Below are 22,324 nucleotides of genomic sequence, written 5' to 3' on the forward strand. Positions count from 1 at the left end.
AAAAGCAGATCACTGTCTGTAAAAGCAGATCACTGCTGGATCACTGTCCGTAAACGCAGATGCTGGTTCACTGTCTGTAAGAGCAGATCACTGCTGGATCTCTGTCTGTAAAAGCAGATCACTGTTGGATCACTGTCTGTAAAACCAGATGCTGGATCAATGTCTGTAAAAGCAGATGCTGGATCACTGTCTGTAAAAGCGGATCACTGCTGGATAACTGTCCATAAACGCAGATGCTGGATCACAGTATGAAAGAGCAGATCACTGCTGGATCACTGTCTATGAAAGCAGATCACTGCTGGATCACAGTCTGTAAAAGCAGATGCTGGATCACTGTCTGTAAGAGCAGATCACTGCTGGATCACTGTCTGTAAAAGCAGATGCTGGATCACTGTCAGTAAAAGCAGATCACTGCTGGATCACTGTTTGAAAACGCAGATGCTAGATCACTGTCTGTAAAAGCAGATCACTGCTGGATGACTGTCTGTAAATGCAGATGCTGGATCACTGTCTGTAAAAGCAGATCAGTGCTGGATCACTGTCTGTAAGAGCAGATCACTGCTGGATCACTGTCTGTAAAAGCAGATCAGTGTTGGATCACTGTCTGTAAAACCAGATGCTGGATCAATGTCTGTAAAAGCAGATCACTGCTGGATGACTGTCTGTAAATGCAGATGCTGGATCACTGTCTGTAAAAGCAGATCACTGCTGGATAACTGTCCATAAACGCAGATGCTGGATCACAGTATGAAAGAGCAGATCACTGCTGGATCACTGTCAATGAAAGCAGATCACTGCTGGATCACTGTCTGTAAAAGCAGATGCTGGATCACTGTCTGTAAGAGCAGATCACTGCTGGATCACTGTCTGTAAAAGCATATGCTGGATCACTGTCTGTAAAAGCAGATCACTGTTGGATCACTGTCTGTAAACGCAGATGCTGGATCACTGTCTGTAAAAGAAGATGCTTGATCACTGTCTGTAAAAGCGGATCACTGCTGGATCACTGTATATAAACGCAGATGCTGGCTCACTGTCTGTAAATGCAGATCACTGCTGGATCACTGACTGTAAACGCAGATGCTAGATCACTCTCTGTAAAAGCAGATGCTGGATTACTGTCTGTAAAAGCAGATCACTGTTGGATCACTGTCTGTAAATGCAGATGCTGGATCACTGTTTGTAAAAGCAGATGCTGGATCACTGTCTGAAAAAGCGGATCACTGCTGGATCACTATCTGTAAACACAGATGCTGGATCACTGTCTGTAAACCAGATCACTGCTGGATCACTGTCTGTCAACGCAGATGCTGGATCACTGTCTGTAAAAGCAGATCACTGCTGGATCACTGTCTGTAAACGCAGATGCTGAATCACTGCAAATGCAGATGCTGGATCACTGTCTGTAAACGCAGTTGCTGGATCACTGTCTGTAAACGCAGATGCTGGATCACTGTCTGTAAAAGCAGATCACTACTGGATCACTGTCAGTAAACGCAGATGCTGGATGACTGTCTGTCAAAGCTGATCACTGCTGGATCCCTGTCTGTAAAAGCAGATGCTGGATCCCTGTCTGTAAAAGCAGATGCTGGATCACTGTCTGTAAAAGCAGATGCTGGATCACTGTCTGTAAATGCAGATGCTGGATCACTGTCTGTAAAAGCAGATCACTGCTGGATCACTGTCTGTAAAAGCAGATCACTGCTGGATCACGGTCTCTAAAAGCAGATGCTGGATCACTGTCTGTAAAAGCAGATCACTGTTGGATCACTGTCTGTAAACGCAGATGCTGGATCACTGTCTGTAAAAGCAGATCACTGCTGGTCACTGTCTGTAAGAGCAGATGCTGGATCACTGTCCGTAAAAGCAGATCACTGCTGGATCACTGTCTGTAAAAGGAGATCACTGCTGGATCACTGTCTGTAAGAGCAGATCACTGCTGGATCACTGTCTGTAAAAGCAGATCACTGTCTGTAAAAGCAGATCACTGCTGGATCACTGTCCGTAAACGCAGATGCTGGTTCACTGTCTGTAAAAGCCGATCACTGCTGGATCACTGTCTGTAAATGCAGAAAACTGCTGGATCACTGTCTGTAAAAGCAGATCACTGCTGGATCACACTCTGTAAACGCAGATGCTGGACCACTGTCTGTAAAAGCAGATGCTGGATCACTGTCTGTGAAAGCAGATTACTGCTGGATCACTGTCTGTAAACGCAGATGCTGGATCACTATCTGTAAAAGCAGATCACTGCTGGTCACTGTCTGTAAGAGCAGATGCTGGATCACTGTCCGTAAAAGCAGATCACTGCTGGATCACTGTCTGTAAAAGGAGATCACTGCTGGATCACTGTCTGTAAGAGCAGATCACTACTGGATCACTGTCTGTAAAAGCAGATCACTGTCTGTAAAAGCAGATCACTGCTGGATCACTGTCCGTAAACGCAGATGCTGGTTCACTGTCTGTAAGAGCAGATCACTGCTGGATCTCTGTCTGTAATAGCAGATCACTGTTGGATCACTGTCTGTAAAACCAGATGCTGGATCAATGTCTGTAAAAGCAGATGCTGGATCACTGTCTGTAAAAGCGGATCACTGCTGGATAACTGTCCATAAACGCAGATGCTGGATCACAGTATGAAAGAGCAGATCACTGCTGGATCACTGTCTATGAAAGCAGATCACTGCTGGATCACAGTCTATAAAAGCAGATGCTGGATCACTGTCTGTAAGAGCAGATCACTGCTGGATCACTGTCTGTAAAAGCAGATGCTGGATCACTGTCAGTAAAAGCAGATCACTGCTGGATCACTGTTTGAAAACGCAGATGCTAGATCACTGTCTGTAAAAGCAGATCACTGCTGGATGACTGTCTGTAAATGCAGATGCTGGATCACTGTCTGTAAAAGCAGATCAGTGCTGGATCACTGTCTGTAAGAGCAGATCACTGCTGGATCACTGTCTGTAAAAGCAGATCAGTGTTGGATCACTGTCTGTAAAACCAGATGCTGGATCAATGTCTGTAAAAGCAGATCACTGCTGGATGACTGTCTGTAAATGCAGATGCTGGATCACTGTCTGTAAAAGCAGATCACTGCTGGATAACTGTCCATAAACGCAGATGCTGGATCACAGTATGAAAGAGCAGATCACTGCTGGATCACTGTCAATGAAAGCAGATCACTGCTGGATCACTGTCTGTAAAAGCAGATGCTGGATCACTGTCTGTAAGAGCAGATCACTGCTGGATCACTGTCTGTAAAAGCATATGCTGGATCACTGTCTGTAAAAGCAGATCACTGTTGGATCACTGTCTGTAAACGCAGATGCTGGATCACTGTCTGTAAAAGAAGATGCTTGATCACTGTCTGTAAAAGCGGATCACTGCTGGATCACTGTATATAAACGCAGATGCTGGCTCACTGTCTGTAAATGCAGATCACTGCTGGATCACTGACTGTAAACGCAGATGCTAGATCACTCTCTGTAAAAGCAGATGCTGGATTACTGTCTGTAAAAGCAGATCACTGTTGGATCACTGTCTGTAAATGCAGATGCTGGATCACTGTTTGTAAAAGCAGATGCTGGATCACTGTCTGAAAAAGCGGATCACTGCTGGATCACTATCTGTAAACACAGATGCTGGATCACTGTCTGTAAACCAGATCACTGCTGGATCACTGTCTGTCAACGCAGATGCTGGATCACTGTCTGTAAAAGCAGATCACTGCTGGATCACTGTCTGTAAACGCAGATGCTGGATCACTGCAAATGCAGATGCTGGATCACTGTCTGTAAACGCAGTTGCTGGATCACTGTCTGTAAACGCAGATGCTGGATCACTGTCTGTAAAAGCAGATCACTACTGGATCACTGTCAGTAAACGCAGATGCTGGATGACTGTCTGTCAAAGCTGATCACTGCTGGATCCCTGTCTGTAAAAGCAGATGCTGGATCCCTGTCTGTAAAAGCAGATGCTGGATCACTGTCTGTAAAAGCAGATGCTGGATCACTGTCTGTAAATGCAGATGCTGGATCACTGTCTGTAAAAGCAGATCACTGCTGGATCACTGTCTGTAAAAGCAGATCACTGCTGGATCACGGTCTCTAAAAGCAGATGCTGGATCACTGTCTGTAAAAGCAGATCACTGTTGGATCACTGTCTGTAAACGCAGATGCTGGATCACTGTCTGTAAAAGCAGATCACTGCTGGTCACTGTCTGTAAGAGCAGATGCTGGATCACTGTCCGTAAAAGCAGATCACTGCTGGATCACTGTCTGTAAAAGGAGATCACTGCTGGATCACTGTCTGTAAGAGCAGATCACTGCTGGATCACTGTCTGTAAAAGCAGATCACTGTCTGTAAAAGCAGATCACTGCTGGATCACTGTCCGTAAACGCAGATGCTGGTTCACTGTCTGTAAAAGCCGATCACTGCTGGATCACTGTCTGTAAATGCAGAAAACTGCTGGATCACTGTCTGTAAAAGCAGATCACTGCTGGATCACACTCTGTAAACGCAGATGCTGGACCACTGTCTGTAAAAGCAGATGCTGGATCACTGTCTGTGAAAGCAGATTACTGCTGGATCACTGTCTGTAAACGCAGATGCTGGATCACTATCTGTAAAAGCAGATCACTGCTGGTTCACTGTCTGTAAACGCAGATGCAGGATCACTGTCTGTAAAAGCAGATCACGGCTGGATCACTGTCTGTAAAAGCTGATCACTGCTGGATCACCATCTGTAAAAGCAGATGCTGGATCACTGTCTGCAGGAACAGATGCTGGATCACTGTCTGAAAGAGCAGATCACTGCTGGATCACTGTCTGTAAAAGCAGATCACTGCTGGATCACGGTCTGTAAAAGCAGATGCTGGATCTCTGTCTGTAAAAGCAGATCACTGTTGGATCACTGTCTGTAAACGCAGATGCTGGATCACTGTCTGTAAACGCAGATGCTGGATCACTGTCTGTAAAAGCAGATCACTGCTGGATCACTGTCTGTAAACGCAGATCCTGGATCACTGTCTGAATGAGCAGATCACTGCTGGATCACTCTCTGTAAAAGCAGATGCTGGATCACTGTCTGTAAATCCAGATGCTGGATCACTGTCTGAAAGAGCAGATCACTGCTGGATCACTGTCTGTAAAAGCAGTTCACTGTTGGATCACTGTCTGTAAACGCAGATGCTGGATCACTGTCAGTAAAAGCAGATCACTGCTGGATCACTGTTTGAAAACGCAGATGCTAGATCACTGTCTGTAAAAGCAGATCACTGCTGGATCACTGTCTGTAAATGCAGATGCTGGATCACTGTCTGTAAAAGCAGATCAGTGCTGGATCACTGTCTGTAAGAGCAGATCACTGCTGGATCACTGTCTGTAAAAGCAGATCACTGTTGGATCACTGTCTGTAAAACCAGATGCTGGATCAATGTCTGTAAAAGCAGATCACTGCTGGATAACTGTCCATAAACGCAGATGCTGGATCACAGTATGAAAGAGCAGATCACTGCTGGATCACTGTCTATGAAAGCAGATCACTGCTGGATCACTGACTGTAAACGCAGATGCTAGATCACTCTCTGTAAAAGCAGATGATGGATTACTGTCTGTAAAAGCAGATCACTGTTGGATCACTGTCTGTAAACGCAGATGCTGGATCACTGTCTGTAAAAGCAGATGCTGGATCACTGTCTGTAAAAGCGGATCACTGCTGGATCACTATCTATAAACACAGATGCTGGATCACTGTCTGTAAACCAGATCACTGCTGGATCACTGTCTGTAAACGCAGATGCTGGATCACTGTCTGTAAATGCAGATGCTGGATCACTGTCTGTAAAAGCAGATCACTGCTGGATCACTGTCTGTAAATGCAGATGCTGGATCACTGTAAATGCAGATGCTGGATCACTGTCTGTAAACGCAGTTGCTGGATCACTCTCTGTAAACACAGATGCTGGATCACTGTCTGTAAAAGCAGATCACTGCTGGATCACTGTCAGTAAACGCAGATGCTGGATGCCTGTCTGTCAAAGCTGATCACTGCTGGATTCCTGTCTGTAAAAGCAGATGCTGGATCACTGTCTGTAAAAGCAGATGCTGGATCACTGTCTGTAAATACAGATGCTGGATCACTGTCTGTAAACGCAGATGCTGGATCGCTGTCTGTAAAGCAGATCACTGCTGGATCACTGTCTGTAAGAGCAGATGCTGGATCACTGTCCGTAAAAGCAGATCACTGCTGGATCACTGTCTGTAAAAGGAGATCACTGCTGGATCACTGTCTGTAAAAGCAGATCACTGTCTGTTAAAGCAGGTCACTGCTGGATCACTGTCCGTAAACGCAGATGCTGGATCACTGTCTGAAAGAGCAGATCACTGCCGGATCACTGTCTGTAAAAGCGGATCACTTCTGGATCACTGTCTGTAAATGCAGAAAACTGCTGGATCACTGTCTGTAAAAACAGATCACTGCTGGATCACTCTCTGTAAACGCAGATGCTGGACCACTGTCTGTAAAAGCAGATGCTGGATCACTGTCTGTGAAAGCAGATTACTGCTGGATCACTGTCTGTAAACGCAGATGCTGGATCACTATCTGTAAAAGCAGATCACTGCTGGTTCACTGTCTGTAAACGCAGATGCTGGATCACTGTCTGTAAAAGCAGATCATGGCTGGATCACTGTCTGTAAAAGCTGATCACTGCTGGATCACCGTCTGTAAAACCAGATGCTGGATCACAGTCTGCAGGAACAGATGCTGGATCACTGTCTGAAAGAGCAGATCACTGCTGGATCACTGTCTGTAAACGCAGATGCTGGATCACTGTCTGTAATAGCAGATTCTGGATCACTGTCTGTAAAAGCAGATTACTGCTGGATCACTGTTTTTAAACGCAGATGCTGGATCACTGTCTGTAAACGCAGATGCTGGATCACTGTCTGTAAAAGCAGATCACTGCTGGATCACTGTCTGTAAACGCAGATGTTGGATCACAGTCTGAAAGAGCAGATCACTGCTAGATCACTGTCTGTAAAAGCAGATGCTGGATCACTGTCTGTAAATCCAGATGCTGGATCACTGTCTGAAAGAGCAGATCACTGCTGGATCACTGTCTGTAAAAGCAGTTCACTGTTGGATCACTGTCTGTAAACGCAGATGCTGGATCACTGTCAGTAAAAGCAGATCACTGCTGGATCACTGTTTGAAAACGCAGATGCTAGATCACTGTCTGTAAAAGCAGATCACTGCTGGATCACTGTCTGTAAATGCAGATGCTGGATCACTGTCTGTAAAAGCAGATCAGTGCTGGATCACTGTCTGTAAAACCAGATGCTGGATCAATGTCTGTAAAAGCAGATCACTGCTGGATAACTGTCCATAAACGCAGATGCTGGATCACAGTATGAAAGAGCAGATCACTGCTGGATCACTGTCTGTAAAAGCAGATCACTGTTGGATCACCGTCTGTAAAACCAGATGCTGGATCAATGTCTGTAAAAGCAGATCACTGCTGGATAACTGTCCATAAACGCAGATGCTGGATCACAGTATGAAAGAGCAGATCACTGCTGGATCACTGTCTATGAAAGCAGATCACTGCTGGATCACTGTCTGTAAAAGCAGATGCTGGATCACTGTCTGTAAGAGCAGATCACTGCTGGATCACTGTCTGTAAATCCAGAAGCTGGATCACTGTCTGAAAGAGCAGATCACTGCTGGATCACTGTCTGTAAAAGCAGTTCACTGTTGGATCACTGTCTGTAAACGCAGATGCTGGATCACTGTCAGTAAAAGCAGATCACTGCTGGATCACTGTTTGAAAACGCAGATGCTAGATCACTGTCTGTAAAAGCAGATCACTGCTGGATCACTGTCTGTAAACGCAGATGCTGGATCACTGTCTGTAAAAGCAGATCATGGCTGGATCACTGTCTGTAAAAGCTGATCACTGCTGGATCACCGTCTGTAAAAGCAGATGCTGGATCACAGTCTGCAGGAACAGATGCTGGATGACTGTCTGAAAGAGCAGATCACTGCTGGATCACTGTCTGTAAACGCAGATGCTGGATCACTGTCTGTAATAGCAGATTCTGGATCACTGTCTGTAAAAGCAGATTACTGCTGGATCACTGTTTTTAAACGCAGATGCTGGATCACTGTCTGTAAACGCAGATGCTGGATCACTGTCTGTAAAAGCAGATCACTGCTGGATCACTGTCTGTAAACGCAGATGTTGGATCACAGTCTGAAAGAGCAGATCACTGCTAGATCACTGTCTGTAAAAGCAGATGCTGGATCACTGTCTGTAAATCCAGATGCTGGATCACTGTCTGAAAGAGCAGATCACTGCTGGATCACTGTCTGTAAAAGCAGTTCACTGTTGGATCACTGTCTGTAAACGCAGATGCTGGATCACTGTCAGTAAAAGCAGATCACTGCTGGATCACTGTTTGAAAACGCAGATGCTAGATCACTGTCTGTAAAAGCAGATCACTGCTGGATCACTGTCTGTAAATGCAGATGCTGGATCACTGTCTGTAAAATCAGATCAGTGCTGGATCACTGTCTGTAAAACCAGATGCTGGATCAATGTCTGTAAAAGCAGATCACTGCTGGATAACTGTCCATAAACGCAGATGCTGGATCACAGTATGAAAGAGCAGATCACTGCTGGATCACTGTCTGTAAAAGCAGATCACTGTTGGATCACCGTCTGTAAAACCAGATGCTGGATCAATGTCTGTAAAAGCAGATCACTGCTGGATAACTGTCCATCAACGCAGATGCTGGATCACAGTATGAAAGAGCAGATCACTGCTGGATCACTGTCTATGAAAGCAGATCACTGCTGGATCACTGTCTGTAAAAGCAGATGCTGGATCACTGTCTGTAAGAGCAGATCACTGCTGGATCACTGTCTGTAAATCCAGAAGCTGGATCACTGTCTGAAAGAGCAGATCACTGCTGGATCACTGTCTGTAAAAGCAGTTCACTGTTGGATCACTGTCTGTAAACGCAGATGCTGGATCACTGTCAGTAAAAGCAGATCACTGCTGGATCACTGTTTGAAAACGCAGATGCTAGATCACTGTCTGTAAAAGCAGATCACTGCTGGATCACTGTCTGTAAATGCAGATGCTGGATCACTGTCTGTAAAAGCAGATCAGTGCTGGATCACTGTCTGTAAGAGCAGATCACTGCTGGATCACTGTCTGTAAAAGCAGATCACTGTTGGATCACTGTCTGTAAAACCAGATGCTGGATCAATGTCTGTAAAAGCAGATAACTGCTGGATAACTGTCCATAAACGCAGATGCTGGATCACAGTAAGAAAGAGCAGATCACTGCTGGATCACTGTCTGTAAAAGCAGATGCTGGATCACTGTCTGTAAGAGCAGATCACTGCTGGATCACTGTCTGTAAAAGCAGATGCTGGATCACTGTCTGTAAAAGCAGATCACTGTTGGATCACTGTCTGTAAACGCAGATGCTGGATCACTGTCGATAAAAGAAGATGCTTGATCACTGTCTGTGAAAGCAGATCACTGTTGGATCACTGTATATAAACGCAGATGCTGGCTCACTGTCTGTAAATGCAGATCACTGCTGGATCACTGACTGTAAACGCAGATGCTAGATCACTCTCTGTAAAAGCAGATGCTGGATTACTGTCTGTATAAGCAGATCACTGTTGGATCACTGTCTGTAAACGCAGATGCTGGATCACTGTCTGTAAAAGCAGATGCTGGATCACTGTCTGTAAAAGCGGATCACTGCTGGATCACTGTCTGTAAACGCAGATGCTGGATCGCTCTCTGTAAACGCAGATGCTGGATCACTGTCTGTAAAAGCAGATCACTGCTGGATGACTGTCTATAAAAGCAGATGCTGGAACATTGTCTGTAAAAGCAGATCACTTCTGGATCACTGTCTGTAAAAGCAGATGCTGGATCACTGTCTGTAAGAGCAGATCACTGCTGGATCACTGTCTGTAAAAGCACGTGCTGGATCACTGTCTGTAAACGCAGATGCTGGATCACTGTCTGAAAGAGCAGATCACTGTCTGTAAAGGCAGATCACTGCTGGATCACTGTCTGTAAAAGCAGATCCTGGATCACTGTCTGTAAAAGCAGATCACTGCTGTATCACTGTCTGTAAGAGCAGATCACTGCTGGATCACTGTCTATAAAAGCAGATGCTGGACCACTGTCTGTAAAAGCAGATCACTGTTGGATCACTGTCTGTAAAAGCAGATGCTGGATCACTGTCTGTAAAAGCAGATCACTTCTGGATAACTGTCCATAAACGCAGATGCTGGATCACAGTATGAAAGAGCAGATCACTGCTGGATCACTGTCTATGAAAGCAGATCACTGCTGGATCACTGTCTGTAAAAGCAGATGCTGGATCACTGTCTGTAAGAGCAGATCACTGCTGGATCACTGTCTGTAAAAGCAGATGCTGGATCACTGTCTATAAAAGCAGATCACTGTTGGATCACTGTCTGTAAACGCAGATGCTGGATCACTGTCTGTAAAAGAAGATGCTTGATCACTGTCTGTAAAAGCGGATCACTGCTGGATCACTGTATATAAACGCAGATGCTGGCTCACTATCTGTAAATGCAGATCACTGCTGGATCACTGACTGTAAACGCAGATGCTAGATCACTCTCTGTAAAAGCAGATGATGGATTACTGTCTGTAAAAGCAGATCACTGTTGGATCACTGTCTGTAAACGCAGATGCTGGATCACTGTCTGTAAAAGCAGATGCTGGATCACTGTCTGTAAAAGCGGATCACTGCTGGATCACTATCTGTAAACACAGATGCTGGATCACTGTCTGTAAACCAGATCACTGCTGGATCACTGTCTGTAAACGCAGATGCTGGATCACTGTCTGTAAATGCAGATGCTGGATCACTGTCTGTAAAAGCAGATCACTGCTGGATCACTGTCTGTAAATGCAGATGCTGGATCACTGTAAATGCAGATGCTGGATCAGTGTCTGTAAACGCAGTTGCTGGATCACTCTCTGTAAACACAGATGCTGGATCACTGTCTGTAAAAGCAGATCACTGCTGGATCACTGTCAGTAAACGCAGATGCTGGATGACTGTCTGTCAAAGCTGATCACTGCTGGATCCCTGTCTGTAAAAGCAGATGCTGGATCACTGTCTGTAAAAGCAGATGCTGGATCACTGTCTGTAAATACAGATGCTGGATCACTGTCTGTAAACGCAGATGCTGGATCGCTGTCTGTAAAGCAGATCACTGCTGGATCACTGTCTGTAAGAGCAGATGCTGGATCACTGTCCGTAAAAGCAGATCACTGCTGGATCACTGTCTGTAAAAGGAGATCACTGCTGGATCACTGTCTGTAAGAGCAGATCACTGCTGGATCACTGTCTGTAAAAGCAGAACACTGTCCGTAAACGCAGATGCTGGATCACTGTCTGAAAGAGCAGATCACTGCCGGATCACTGTCTGTAAAAGCGGATCACTTCTGGATCACTGTCTGTAAATGCAGATGCTGGACCACTGTCTGTAAAAGCAGATGCTGGATCACTGTCTGTGAAAGCAGATTACTGCTGGATCACTGTCTGTAAACGCAGATGCTGGATCACTATCTGTAAAAGCAGATCACTGCTGGTTCACTGTCTGTAAACGCAGATGCTGGATCACTGTCTGTAAAAGCAGATCATGGCTGGATCACTGTCTGTAAAAGCTGATCACTGCTGGATCACCGTCTGTAAAAGCAGATGCTGGATCACTGTCTGCAGGAACAGATGCTGGATCACTGTCTGAAAGAGCAGATCACTGCTGGATCACTGTCTGTAAACGCAGATGCTGGATCACTGTCTGTAATAGCAGATTCTGGATCACTGTCTGTAAAAGCAGATCACTGCTGGATCACTGTCTGTAAACGCAGATGCTGGATCACTGTCTGTAAACGCAGATGCTGGATCACTGTCTGTAAAAGCAGATCACTGCTGGATCACTGTCTGTAAACGCAGATGTTGGATCACAGTCTGAAAGAGCAGATCACGGCTGGATCACTGTCTGTAAAAGCAGATGCTGGATCACTGTCTGTAAATCCAGATGCTGGATCACTGTCTGAAAGAGCAGATCACTGCTGGATCACTGTCTGTAAAAGCAGTTCACTGTTGGATCACTGTCTGTAAACGCAGATGCTGGATCACTGTCAGTAAAAGCAGATCACTGCTGGATCACTGTTTGAAAACGCAGATGCTAGATCACTGTCTGTAAAAGCAGATCACTGCTGGATCACTGTCTGTAAATGCAGATGCTGGATCACTGTCTGTAAAAGCAGATCAGTGCTGGATCACTGTCTGTAAAACCAGATGCTGGATCAATGTCTGTAAAAGCAGATCACTGCTGGATAACTGTCCATAAACGCAGATGCTGGATCACAGTATGAAAGAGCAGATCACTGCTGGATCACTGTCTGTAAAAGCAGATCACTGTTGGATCACTGTCTGTAAAACCAGATGCTGGATCAATGTCTGTAAAAGCAGATCACTGCTGGATAACTGTCCATAAACGCAGATGCTGGATCACAGTATGAAAGAGCAGATCACTGCTGGATCACTGTCTATGAAAGCAGATCACTGCTGGATCACTGTCTGTAAAAGCAGATGCTGGATCACTGTCTGTAAGAGCAGATCACTGCTGGATCACTGTCTGTAAATCCAGAAGCTGGATCACTGTCTGAAAGAGCAGATGCTGGATCACTGTCTGTAAAAGCGGATCACTGCTGGATCACTGTATATAAACGCAGATGCTGGCTCACAGTCTGTAAATGCAGATCACTGCTGGATCACTGACTGTAAACGCAGATGCTAGATCACTCTCTGTAAAAGCAGATGATGGATTACTGTCTGTAAAAGCAGATCACTGTTGGATCACTGTCTGTAAACGCAGATGCTGGATCACTGTCTGTAAAAGCAGATGCTGGATCACTGTCTGTAAAAGCGGATCACTGCTGGATCACTATCTGTAAACACAGATGCTGGATCACTGTCTGTAAACCAGATCACTGCTGGATCACTGTCTGTAAACGCAGATGCTGGATCACTGTCTGTAAATGCAGATGCTGGATCACTGTCTGTAAAAGCAGATCACTGCTGGATCACTGTCTGTAAATGCAGATGCTGTATCACTGTAAATGCAGATGCTGGATCATTGTCTGTAAACGCAGTTGCTGGATCACTCTCTGTAAACACAGATGCTGGATCACTGTCTGTAAAAGCAGATCACTGCTGGATCACTGTCAGTAAACGCAGATGCTGGATGACTGTCTGTCAAAGCTGATCACTGCTGGATCCCTGTCTGTAAAAGCAGATGCTGGATCACTGTCTGTAAAAGCAGATGCTGGATCACTGTCTGTAAATACAGATGCTGGATCACTGTCTGTAAACGCAGATGCTGGATCGCTGTCTGTAAAGCAGATCACTGCTGGATCACTGTCTGTAAGAGCAGATGCTGGATCACTGTCCGTAAAAGCAGATCACTGCTGGATCACTGTCTGTAAAAGGAGATCACTGCTGGATCACTGTCTGTAAGAGCAGATCACTGCTGGATCACTGTCTGTAAAAGCAGATCACTGTTTGTAAAAGCAGATCACTGCTGGATCACTGTCCGTAAACGCAGATGCTGGATCACTGTCTGAAAGAGCAGATCACTGCCGGATCACTGTCTGTAAAAGCGGATCACTTCTGGATCACTGTCTGTAAATGCAGAAAACTGCTGGATCACTGTCTGTAAAAACAGATCACTGCTGGATCACTCTCTGTAAACGCAGATGCTGGACCACTGTCTGTAAAAGCAGATGCTGGATTACTGTCTGTGAAAGCAGATTACTGCTGGATCACTGTCTGTAAACGCAGATGCTGGATCACTATCTGTAAAAGCACATCACTGCTGGTTCACTGTCTGTAAACGCAGATGCTGGATCACTGTCTGTAAAAGCAGATCATGGCTGGATCACTGTCTGTAAAAGCTGATCACTGCTGGATCACCGTCTGTAAAAGCAGATGCTGGATCACTGTCTGCAGGAACAGATGCTGGATCACTGTCTGAAAGAGCAGATCACTGCTGGATCACTGTCTGTAAATGCAGATGCTGGATCACTGTCTGTAATAGCAGATTCTGGATCACTGTCTGTAAAAGCAGATCACTGCTGGATCACTGTCTGTAAACGCAGATGCTGGATCACTGTCTGTAAACGCAGATGCTGGATCACTGTCTATAAAAGCAGATCACTGCTGGATCACTGTCTGTAAACGCAGATGCTGGATCACTGTCAGTAAAAGCAGATCACTGCTGGATCACTGTTTGAAAACGCAGATGCTAGATCACTGTCTGTAAAAGCAGATCACTGCTGGATCACTGTCTGTAAATGCAGATGCTGGATCACTGTCTGTAAAAGCAGATCAGTGCTGGATCACTGTCTGTAAAACCAGATGCTGGATCAATGTCTGTAAAAGCAGATCACTGCTGGATAACTGTCCATAAACGCAGATGCTGGATCACAGTATGAAAGAGCAGATCACTGCTGGATCACTGTCTGTAAAAGCAGATCACTGTTGGATCACTGTCTGTAAAACCAGATGCTGGATCAATGTCTGTAAAAGCAGATCACTGCTGGATAACTGTCCATAAACGCAGATGCTGGATCACAGTATGAAAGAGCAGATCACTGCTGGATCACTGTCTATGAAAGCAGATCACTGCTGGATCACTGTCTGTAAAAGCAGATGCTGGATCACTGTCTGTAAGAGCAGATCACTGCTGGATCACTGTCTGTAAATCCAGAAGCTGGATCACTGTCTGAAAGAGCAGATCACTGCTGGATCACTGTCTGTAAAAGCAGTTCACTGTTGGATCACTGTCTGTAAACGCAGATGCTGGATCACTCTCAGTAAAAGCAGATAACTGCTGGATCACTGTTTGAAAACGCAGATGCTAGATCACTGTCTGTAAAAGCAGATCACTGTTGGATCACTGTCTGTAAATGCAGATGCTGGATCACTGTCTGTAAAAGCAGATCAGTGCTGGATCACTGTCTGTAAGAGCAGATCACTGCTGGATCACTGTCTGTAAAAGCAGATCACTGTTGGATCACTGTCTGTAAAACCAGATGCTGGTTCAATGTCTGTAAAAGCAAATCACTGCTGGATAACTGTCCATAAACGCAGATGCTGGATCACAGTATGAAAGAGCAGATCACTGCTGGATTACTGTCTGTAAAAGCAGATGCTGGATCACTGTCTGTAAGAGCAGATCACTGCTGGATCACTGTCTGTAAAAGCAGATGCTGGATCACTGTCTGTAAAAGCAGATCACTGTTGGATCACTGTCTGTAAACGCAGATGCTGGATCACTGTCTGTAAAAGAAGATGCTTGATCACTGTCTGTAAAAGCAGATCACTGTTGGATCACTGTATATAAACGCAGATGCTGGCTCACTGTCTGTAAATGCAGATCACTGCTGGATCACTGACTGTAAACGCAGATGCTAGATCACTCTCTGTAAAAGCAGATGCTGGATTACTGTCTGTATAAGCAGATCACTGTTGGATCACTGTCTGTAAACGCAGATGCTGGATCAATGTCTGTAAAAGCAGATGCTGGATCACTGTCTGTAAAAGCGGATCACTGCTGGATCACTGTCTGTAAACGCAGATGCTGGATCGCTGTCTGTAAACGCAGATGCTGGATCACTGTCTGTAAAAGCAGATCACTGCTGGATGACTGTCTATAAAAGCAGATGCTGGAACATTGTCTGTAAAAGCAGATCACTTCTGGATCACTGTCTGTAAAAGCAGATGCTGGATCACTGTCTGTAAGAGCAGATCACTGCTGGATCACTGTCTGTAAAAGCACGTGCTGGATCACTGTCTGTAAACGCAGATGCTGGATCACTGTCTGTAAACGCAGATGCTGGATCACTGTCTGAAAGAGCAGATCACTGTCTGTAAAGGCAGATCACTGCTGGATCACTGTCTGTAAAAGCAGATGCTGGATCACTGTCTGTAAAAGCAGATCACTGCTGTATCACTGTCTGTAAGAGCAGATCACTGCTGGATCACTGTCTATAAAAGCAGATGCTGGATCACTGTCTGTAAAAGCAGATCACTGTTGGATCACTGTCTGTAAAAGCAGATGCTGGATCACTGTCTGTAAAAGCAGATCACTGCTGGATCACTGTCCGTAAACGCAGATGCTGGATCACTGTCTGTAAAAGTAAATGCTGGATCACTGTCTGTAAAAGAGGATCATTGCTAGATCACTGTCTCTAAACGCAGATGCTGGATCTCTGTCTGTAAAAGCAGATCACTGTTGGATCACTGTCTGTAAAAGCAGATGCTGGATCACTGTCTGTCAAAGCAGATCACTGCTGGATCACTGTCCATAAACGCAGATGCTGGATCACTGTCTGAAAGAGCAGATCACTGCTGGATCACTGTCTCTGAAAGCAGATCACTGGTGGATCACTGACTGTAAAAGCAGATGCTGGATCGCTGTCTGTAAGAGCAGATCACTGCTGGATCACTGTCTGTAAAAGCAGATGCTGGATCACTGTCTGTAAATACACATGCTCGATCACTGTCTTGTAAAAGCTGATCACTGTCTGTAAACGCAGATGCTGGATCACTGTCTGTAAATGCACATGCTGGCTCACTGTCTGTAAACGCAGATGCTGGATCACTGTCTGTAAACGCAGATGCTGGATCACTGTCTGTAAAAGCAGATCACTGCGGATCACTGTCTGTAAACGCAGCTGCTGGATCACTGTCTGTAAAAGTGGATCACTTTCAGTAAACGCAGAGTGCTGGATCACTGTCTGTAAACGCAGATGCTGGATCGCTGTCTTTAACGCCGATGCTGGATCACTGTCTATAAAGCAGATGCTGGAACATTGTCTGTAAAAGCAGATCACTTCTGGATCACTGTCTGTAAAAGCAGATGCTGGATCACTGTCTGTAAGAGCAGATCACTGCTGGATCACTGTCTGGTAAAAGCAGGTGCTGGATCACTGTCTGTAAAAGCAGCACTGCTGGATCACTGTCTGTAAACGCAGATGCTGGATCACTGTCTGAAAGAGCAGATCACTGTCTGTAAAGGCAGATCACTACTGGGACACTTTCTGTAAAAGCAGATGCTGGATCGCTGTCTGTAAGATCAGATCACTTCTGGATCACTGTCTGTAAAAGCAGATGCTGGATCACTGTCTGAAAGAGCAGATCACTGTCTGTAAAAGCAGATCACTGCTGTATCACTGTCTGTAAAAGCAGATCACTGCTGGATCACTTTCTGTAAAAGCAGATGCTGGATCGCTGTCTGTAAGATCAGATCACTTCTGGATCACTGTCTGTAAAAGCAGATGCTGGATCACTGTCTGTAAAAGCAGATCACTGTTGGATCACTGTCGGTAAACGCAGATGCTGGATCACTGTCTGTAAAAGCAGATGCTGGATCACTGTCTGTAAAAGCGGATCACTGCTGGATCACTGTCTGTAAACGCAGATGCTGGACCACTGTCTGTAAACGCAGATGCTGGATCACTGTCTGTAAAATCAGATCACTGCTGGATCACTGTCTGTAAATGCAGATGCTGGATCACTGTCTGTAAAAGCAGATCACTGTTGGATCACTGTCTGTAAACGCAGATGCTGGATCACTGTCTGTAAAAGCTGATCACTGTCTGTAAACGCAGATGCTGGATCACTATCTGTAAATGCACATGCTGGATCACTGTCTGTAAACGCAGATGCTGGATCACTGTCTGTAAACGCAGATGCTGGATCACTGTCTGTAAAAGCAGATCACTGCTGGATCACTGTCTGTAAACGCAGATGCTGGATCACTGTCTGTAAAGCGGATCATTGCTGGATCACTGTCTGTAAAAGCGGATCATTGCTGGATCACTGTCTCTAAACGCAGATGCTGGATCACTGTCTGTAAAAGCAGATCACTGCTGGATCACTGTCTGTAAACGCAGCTGCTGGATCACTGTCTGTAAAAGCAGATCACTGCTGGATCACTTTCTGTAAACGCAGATGCTGGATCACTGACTGTAAACGCAGATGCTGGATCACTGTCTGTAAAAGCAGATCACTGCTGGATCAGTGTCTATAAAAGCAGATGCTGGAACATTGTCTGTAACAGCAGATCACTTCTGGATCACTGTCTGTAAAAGCAGATGCTGGATCACGGTCTGTAAAAGCAGATCACTGCTGGATCACTGTCTGTAAACACAGATGCTGGATCACTGTCTGAAAGAGCAGATCACTGTCTGTAAAAGCAGATCACTGCTGGATCACTGTCTGAAAGAGCAGATCACTGTCTGTAAAAGCAGATCACTGCTGTATCACTGTCTGTAAGAGCAGATCACTGCTGTATCACTGTCTATAAAAGCAGATGCTGGATCACTGTCTGTAAAAGCAGATCACTGCTGGATCACTGTCTGTAAAAGCAGATGCTGGATCACTGTCTGTAAGAGCAGATCACTGCTGGATTACTGTCTGTAAAAGCAGGTGCTGGATCACTGTCTGTAAAAGCAGATCACTGCTGGATCACTGTCTGTAAACGCAGATGCTGGATCACTGTCTGTAAACGCAGATGCTGGATCACTGTCTGTAAAAGCAGATCACTGCTGGATCACTGTCTGTAAACGCAGATGCTGGATCACTGTCTGTAAAAGCAGATGCTGGATCACTGTCTGTAAAAGCGGATCATTGCTGGATCACTGTCTCTAAACGCAGATGCTGGATCACTGTCTGTAAAAGCAGATCACTGCTGGATCTGTCTGTAAACGCAGCTGCTGGATCACTGTCTGTAAAAGCAGATCACTGCTGGATCACTTTCTGTAAACGCAGATGCTGGATCACTGACTGTAAACGCAGATGCTGGATCACTGTCTGTAAAAGCAGATCACTGCTGGATCAGTGTCTATAAAAGCAGATGCTGGAACATTGTCTGTAACAGCAGATCACTTCTGGATCACTGTCTGTAAAAGCAGATGCTGGATCACTGTCTGTAAAAGCAGATCACTGCTGGATCCACTGTCTGTAAACACAGATGCTGGATCACTGTCTGAAAGAGCAGATCACTGTCTGTAAAAGCAGATCACTGCTGGATCACTGTCTGTAAAAGCATATGCTGGATCACTGTCTGTAAAAGCAGATCACTGCTGTATCACTGTCTGTAAGAGCAGATCACTGCTGTATCACTGTCTATAAAAGCAGATGCTGGATCACTGTCTGTAAAAGCAGATCACTGCTGGATCACTGTCTGTAAAAGCAGATGCTGGATCACTGTCTGTAAGAGCAGATCACTGCTGGATTACTGTCTGTAAAAGCAGGTGCTGGATCACGGTCTGTAAAAGCAGATCACTGCTGGATCACTGTCTGTAAACACAGATGCTGGATCACTGTCTGAAGGAGCAGATCACTGTCTGTAAAAGCAGATCACTGCTGGATCACTGTCTGTAAAAGCATATGCTGGATCACTGTCTGTAAAAGCAGATCACTGCTGTATCACTGTCTGTAAGAGCAGATCACTGCTGTATCACTGTCTATAAAAGCAGATGCTGGATCACTGTCTGTAAAAGCAGATCACTGCTGGATCACTGTCTGTAAAAGCAGATGCTGGATCACTGTCTGTAAGAGCAGATCACTGCTGGATTACTGTCTGTAAAAGCAGGTGCTGGATCACTGTCTGTAAAAGCAGATCACTGCTGGATCACTGTCTGTAAACGCAGATGCTGCATCACTGTCTGAAAGAGCAGATCACTGTCTGTAAAAGGCAGATCACTGCTGGTTCACTGTCTGTAAAAGCAGATGCTGGAATCACTGTCTGTAAATGCAGATCACTGCTGTATCACTGTCTGAAAGAGCAGATCACTGTTGGATCACTGTCTATAAAAGCAGATGCTGGATCACTGTCTGTAAAAGCAGATCACTGTTGGATCACTGTCTGTAAAAGCAGATGCGTGATCACTGTCTGTAAAAGCAGATCACTGCTGGATCACTGTCCGTAAACGCAGATGCTGGATCACTGTCTGAAAGAGCAGATCACAGCTGGATCACTGTCTGTAAAAGCAGATCACTGCTGGATCACTGTCTGTAAAAGCAGCTGCTGGATCGCTGTGTGTAAGAGCAGATCACTGCTGGATCACTGTCTGTAGAAACAGATGCTGGATCACTGTCTGTAAAAGCAGATCACTGTTGGATCACTGTCGGTGAACGCAGATGCTGGATCACTGTCTGTAAAAGCAGATGCTGGATCACTGTCTGTAAAAGCGGATCACTGTCTGTAAACGCAGATGCTGGATCACTGTCTGTAACGCAGATGCTGGATCACTGTCTGTAAAAGCAGATCACTGCTGGATCACAGTCTGTAAACGCAGATGCTGGATCACTGACTGTAAAAGCAGATGCTGGATCACTGTCTGTAAAAGCGGATCATTGCTGGATCACTGTCTCTAAACGCAGATGCTGGATCACTGTCTGTAAAAGCAGATCACTGCTGGAACACTGTCTGTAAACGCAGCTGCTGGATCACTGTCTGTAAAAGCAGATCACTACTGGATCACTTTCTGTAAACGCAGATGCTGGATCACTGTCTGAAAGAGCAGATCACTGTCTGTAAAAGCAGATCACTGCTGGATCACTGTCTGTAAAAGCATATGCTGGATCACTGTCTGTAAAAGCAGATCACTGCTGTATCACTGTCTGTAAGAGCAGATGCTGGATCACTGTCTGTAAAAGCGGATCATTGCTGGATCACTGTCTCTAAACGCAGATGCTGGATCACTGTCTGTAAAAGCAGATCACTGCTGGAACACTGTCTGTAAACGCAGCTGCTGGATCACTGTCTGTAAAAGCAGATCACTACTGGATCACTTTCTGTAAACGCAGATGCTGGATCACTGTCTGAAAGAGCAGATCACTGTCTGTAAAAGCAGATCACTGCTGGATCACTGTCTGTAAAAGCAGATCACTGCTGGATCACTGTCTGTAAAAGCAGATCACTGCTGTATCACTGTCTGTAAGAGCAGATGCTGGATCACTGTCTGTAAAAGCGGATCATTGCTGGATCACTGTCTCTAAACGCAGCTGCTGGATCACTGTCTGTAAAAGCAGATCACTGCTGGATCACTTTCTGTAAACGCAGATGCTGGATCACTGACTGTAAACGCAGATGCTGGATCACTGTCTGTAAAAGCAGATCACTGCTGGATCAGTGTCTATAAAAGCAGATGCTGGAACATTGTCTGTAACAGCAGATCACTTCTGGATCACTGTCTGTAAAGGCAGATGCTGGATCACGGTCTGTAAAAGCAGATCACTGCTGGATCACTGTCTGTAAACACAGATGCTGGATCACTGTCTGAAAGAGCAGATCACTGTCTGTAAAAGCAGATCACTGCTGGATCACTGTCTGTAAAAGCATTTGCTGGATCACTGTCTGTAAAAGCAGATCACTGCTGTATCACTGTCTGTAAGAGCAGATCACTGCTGTATCACTGTCTATAAAAGCAGATGCTGGATCACTGTCTGTAAAAGCAGATCACTGCTGGATCACTGTCTGTAAAAGCAGATGCTGGATCACTGTCTGTAAGAGCAGATCACTGCTGGATCACTGTCTGTAAATGCAGCTGCTGGATCACTGTCTGTAAAAGCGGATCACTGTCTGTAAACGCAGATGCTGGATCACTGTCTGTAAAAGCAGATCACTGCTGTATCACTGTCTGTAAACGCAGATGCTGGATCACTGACTGTAAAAGCAGATGCTGGATCACTGTCTGTAAAAGCGGATCATTGCTGGATCACTGTCTCTAAACGCAGAAGCTGGATCACTGTCTGTAAAAGCAGATCACTGCTGGATCACTGTCTGTAAACGCAGCTGCTGGATCACTGTCTGTAAAAGCAGATCACTACTGGATCACTTTCTGTAAACGCAGATGCTGGATCACTGTCTGTAAACGCAGATGCTGGATCGCTGTCTGTAAACGCAGATGCTGGATCACTGTCTGTAAAAGCAGATCACTGCTGGATGACTGTCTATAAAAGCAGATGCTGGAACATTGTCTGTAAACGCAGATGCTGGATCACTGTCTGTAAAAGGCAGATCACTGCTGGATCACTGTCTGTAAATGCAGATGCTGGATCGCTGTCTGTAAACGCAGATGCTGGATCACTGTCTGTAAAAGCAGATCACTGCTGGATGACTGTCTATAAAAGCAGATGCTGGAACATTGTCTGTAAACGCAGATGCTGGAT

The sequence above is a fragment of the Hypanus sabinus genome, chromosome 6 (assembly GCF_030144855.1).
Source record: "Hypanus sabinus isolate sHypSab1 chromosome 6, sHypSab1.hap1, whole genome shotgun sequence".
Classification (NCBI taxonomy): Eukaryota; Metazoa; Chordata; class Chondrichthyes; order Myliobatiformes; family Dasyatidae; genus Hypanus; species Hypanus sabinus.